The sequence below is a fragment of the Notolepis coatsorum genome (genome assembly GCF_963971535.1).
Source record: "Notolepis coatsorum genome assembly, chromosome: 15".
In the NCBI taxonomy this organism is placed as follows: domain Eukaryota; kingdom Metazoa; phylum Chordata; class Actinopteri; order Aulopiformes; family Paralepididae; genus Notolepis; species Notolepis coatsorum.
The window spans coordinates 27701580-27707036 of NC_140179.1; positions in this window are offsets into that span (position 1 = coordinate 27701580).

A 5457-nucleotide genomic window follows, 5' to 3' on the forward strand; every position below is an offset into this window, starting at 1 on the left:
GAACCTCTGGTGGTGGGACACACGTCAGGTCAATAGTGCAGGAGGTGTAGTGGTTACGTCATTTTTTCGTTTTTTTCCTGTTCCACCCTCTGTTCCACTTAATGTATTTCCCAATTGCCCATTTCTAAAACGGTTCGGTTCGTTTAAAACAAATAAAGCATGGACATTGGCATGGTGTACCTTTCTGTGCGTATTCATCCACAATCTATAGCTCAACATGAAAATATTCGCAATTAATCGTAAAGGTAGCAAAATAACAACGTTTATGTTTTCGTTCGCTGGGAAACTACACTGCTATTTGTCGCTGCTGACTGACGTCACCACAGCGTAGACGCCTGGCTTTAGTCGCAGACCTAGGATCAGATTTCTCTTACATTCCATAAGCTTAACAATTCGTACAATGGGAAAATAACTGACCCTGAATCTGTGGCTAGTATCTCTCTGGTGATCATAACCATTTATCAGATGAAGCCAACCACCATTTCTAAAAGCAACAACCACGTTATCATTATTTGTATTCACTGCATATTAAATCACTGTAAATACTAATGTAAATCATTGTTTCGTTGTACATATTGTGTATAGTTTATAACGTTATTGTTTTTACGGCGGGCTCTACATGCCCTGATTTAAAATGGTTATCTCCTCTTTGTATACTTTTCTCCTCACAAACAAAGTATTCTGCCAGGGAACTTATGGACACGACAGTAGTAGTTATAAGGTTTTTGAGCTTGTAACTTTCACGCTAGTTAGCTATCGTGGTATCAGCCGGCCGTGACGTGTAGCTAGCTAGCTTGCTAGCCAGCATGGATGCGTGCAGTCAGTGCACAGGTCTGAGAAGAGGACCTGCACATTTTACTCTGTCCAGAAACGCCTCTACATGCCGCAATTTAAAATGGTTAACGACAGTAGACATTGCTAACGTCTAGTACAGGGGTCAGCAACCTTTTTGACATGGAGTGCCTGTTTGAAATATAGTTGTAACTAGTGTGCCTCAACAATATTCCATGCATTGTAAATTTTTTTTCTCATAATCAGGTATTTTTAATGATAATTTTTACATTATTACATCATTATTGTTATTGTTATTATTAACAATATTATTACGATGGTTGTATCAACCCAATCTGAGTTGGGGCGGGGGGGGGTGCAATGCAGACAAACAGCTGCATACAGTGCGACCATTTCACTCACATTTGCCCATTCATTTTTGGACACATCACATACCATCGGTGTGTGTACTGTACGTGTGCTGTCATAGCTCCACCTACAGGCCTAATGGAGAACACCAGGAGAACACCAGGATGTGAATGGAGGGTGAATGTGAGGTACATCGTGTAAATAAGTTTTGATTGATCGCAAGACTACACTGTAAAAAAACAAATAATAATAAGTTACAGAACTTAAAAATATTGAGTTCAGTTACTGTGCATTAAGGTTTTCAGTTTTCAATCCATAATAAGTTAACAGAAAATAAGTACACAACCACATTATTTCAACGTAATAAAACTATGTTTATTGTCATTGTTTTAAGAACACAAGTTGACTTGGTAATGCTCACATTTTGAGTAAAAAAAATGGCTTTTAACATGTGCAATGTTCAATGAAATAGAAAAATAAATAATCAAATTTGTTGATTAATCCCACTGGTCACAATGGTGACCGTAATAATGTTTTTGTTATAAGGCTCTGCAAATGTTACTGAATGATGTAGCAATGTATTTCCAGCTAAATTGAAATAATAAACAAATAAAGGGTCTCAATTAAATATGTGGTAGTAAAAAGAACCTGCGGGAGGATTTCAACAAGATAAATGCAACAACAGTGCAAAATATTTCACTATAGTAGTTCAAAGCAAAAAAAAAAAAAAAAAAAAAAAAACGTATTTTGAATTTTTTATGCTGCCCCCTGTGCAGTGGCGGCCGCTGTGAACTACATTTGGGTGGGCGCGAGTTCATTCATACTACACTAGTACACGTATGATCATCAATCCAATAATGAACACATATATATCTTGTCATTTTAAACAAGTTACCATTCATTCATTCAGCCATTATGCATCACGCGCTGCGAAATTAACACGCTGTGTTGAGAGAGAGAGAGAGAGAGAGAGAGAGAGAGAGAGAGAGAGAGAGAGAGAGAGAGAGAGAGAGAGAATTAACTCACTTTGTTTAATTGAAACGTGGTCCAGTCGGAGGGCTTGATAAAGTGTATGTCCACTGACTGTCCCACAGTCCCAGACTGTTGTCGATGTATATCCACTGCCCACTGTCCAGACTGCATCACAACACAACAGCATCGAACAGCCTGCAAACTACCTGGCGTTCTATTGCCATGCTCTAAGACAAACTCTAACCTTAACCAACTTTGAAAGAGTGCCTAAGCTTAACCGTCGAAAGAACTTGCCGTCAGCCCGTCACTGACCTGTCCAGACTGCATCCGACCAACAGCTGCAAAGTGCAAACTACCTGGCGTTCTATCGCCCTACTCTAAGCCAAACCGAGAAATGCGGCTACGGAAAAGTACTGGCGTCGGCCAATCAGAGAGCGTCTCCGAGAAATGCGGCTACGGAAAATACTGGCGCTGCTTGCTTAGATGATAATAGATCGCTTTAAAACGCGCCCGGCTTCCATCATAATACATCATATTTCAACGCACAGCGCGTTACGCACTGATTGGCTGCGACGGATACAGCGATGAAACCAGTGCACGCCCACTGTAAGCGCTATTGCGTCTAGCCCGAGAGAAATGCGGCTACGGCTAGCCCGAGAGAAATGCAGCTACGGAACGTATTCTCTATCAGACAGTCACTTCCTGTTAACTGAAAACAATTATTTATATTTGATATATTAACGTTATATTGTGCATTGGAACCACAAACATACTTAAAATGAGTAAATATTATTCATTTTAAACATGTTTATTTTATTTATAGGGCTCTAAAAAAAATAAAAAATCTTCTTCTCTCTTTTAACCTTTTAACCTCTCTTTTATGCAGGCACGCGTGCCTAGGGTTGCCTACCCTTGTCTAGTACGTTTAGCGAGGTAACATTAACGTTAGCTAGCTAGCTATCAGCTTGGTACCAGCTGGCCGTGATGTGGATTAGGCGACAGCACTGAACAGGCTGCCTAGTGAACAACAGGCTGCCTACTGGTAAATGTAGTTCTTTTTTTTACGACAAATTAAAAACCTTATAACTACCTTTATTTCAACCAAAAATGCTTAAACAATAATGTTAGTGGTAGAAGGGAACTCATTCTGTGCACAAATTTAAGCTTGTCAATTTCCATGCGGCAGAATTGTTACAATAGCCGATAATCCATTTTCCCAATGATAAATCCCTATACAGGTGGAACAACCAGTGACGTCAGACTACACCTCCCTATAGGAGTTTCAACACAGTTTCAGGTCAATATAGTGGAGTAAAAAGGGATATGATAAGGTCAAATAAAATGAGATATTCCTTTTTTCGGGGCATCATAGCAGCATGGAGGAGGGGAGGTACAGGTACTGTATGGGCAGGGTAATAGTAGAAATACATAAATATAGGCACAACATTTTATCTAAATATAAAAATACGAGAAAGAAATGTCATCTGTATGTGTACTGTAGTAGTATAAAAGGTCCCTGAAACGGGAACACTTAAAGAGGATTGCCATGCCCATATTTAAAGGTAGAATCTGTAATGTAAAATAAGATAAGATATTCCTTTATTGATCCGCTTGGGGAGATTTGCGCATCATAGCAGCATGGGGGAGGGGGGAGGAAAGGTACAGGTATGGGCAGGGGTGTAAAGTACTTGAGTAATTGTACTTCGTTACAATACTTAAGTACTGTTTTGGGGGATTTGTACTTTACTCAAGTATTATTAGGTTTGTATACTTTGTACTTTTACTCCATTACATTTCAGAGAAAAAAAAACATACTTTTTACTCCTTACATTTAAAATGCAGACCTACAAAGTACAAAGTACAAATCTTGCAGGTCCAACCATTTTAATGAGTATTTTTTGAATTGTTTATCTGGTCAAACTAACGTTATTAATCCTGCGACCGCAGGTAAACAGCCAATCAAATCCCCATCAATGGAAAATGAACCCGCCCATACCCATGCTGATTGGTCCTTGTGCAAGACTAGCGGGGATCTTTGATTAAACACCTGCTATCAGAAGAATAGAGTCAGTGACAAGACAGGGTGTGTGTCTTAGAGCAGTGGTTCCCAAAGTCGGGGTCGCAACCCAAAGGTGGGCCGCGAGCAGCCACGGGTGGGCCGCGAGATGATTTAAAAAAAAAAAAAAAATAAAAATAAATAAAAAAATTGTCAGGCCACTGAACTTAGAAGCAGGCCAGGACAGTGTTTCTAGTTGTATTCTAAAATTCTATTCTATTGTATTCTAAAATGTGACTATATGGTTTTATATTAACTTAAATAAACAAAAACGAAAAATCTACTTATTTCAACGAACATTTCAAACTAAATAACAGATTATGCACATAAAACGCTGAAAACAACCGAAGCAACAATAGTATTTTAATGAGGCTATGATTATTATCATTATTATTTTGCAACAAGTTAGCCCTCTCATAAATAGCACATATAAATGAATAACTAACTTGAACTAACTTAATAGGATTGAAGTGATATTTGGCTTAAAAAAATCGGTCGCCTGGCAAATTTTTTTTAAAAAAAAAAGCCCGACGATGTGCATTGGGCCGCGGCTCTCTGACGCCTTATTTTCTGGGCCCCGGCCTGAACAGTTTGGGAACCCCTGTCTTAGAGGAGGATGTGGTGGGGATTGATGTGTGGGGTGGGGTATTTGGAAAACTGACTGTTAAATTCCTCAGTCTAAAGAGATGACCTTGCCCCTGGCAAGCCTTCTAGTGATCCATTGTTAAAGCGCCTCCGAGTGAATCTTTTCCAGTAATGAAGAACACTCTTATCTCAGTTTTTGGATGAATCCCACTCATGAGAAACAACTAATATGTGATTTTTCTTGCAGGGAGTGCAGAAACATCTGCACTCCTATCACAGATAGCCGATAAATGACATTATTAAATGTAGCGTAATACTAAAACAAACTAAAAGCTCAAGGACTCTTATAGGAGCCAAAGCACTCATGAGTTATACCTTATTTCTATTGGCTTAGTTGCCTACACTGTTAAAGTCTACATTTCAGAATACAATGGGGCTTAGCTGTTAGGTTATTGTATTATTATATGAATGTTTATATGTTTATTTTTTATAACCTTACATTGAAACGGCATTAGGAATATTGATTGGATTTAGATAAAGTAATTGAACAGTCTTATTTGTCATAGGGCCTAACAAAAATAATGGTTTGGTTCCGGTTGCCGACCGACCCTGCCGATTTAGGTGCAACCCAATTTATTTTATGAGTTTAAAAATAAAAAATAAAGATTAAAAAAATAAAAATCTTTTTATTTATTTTTTACAAT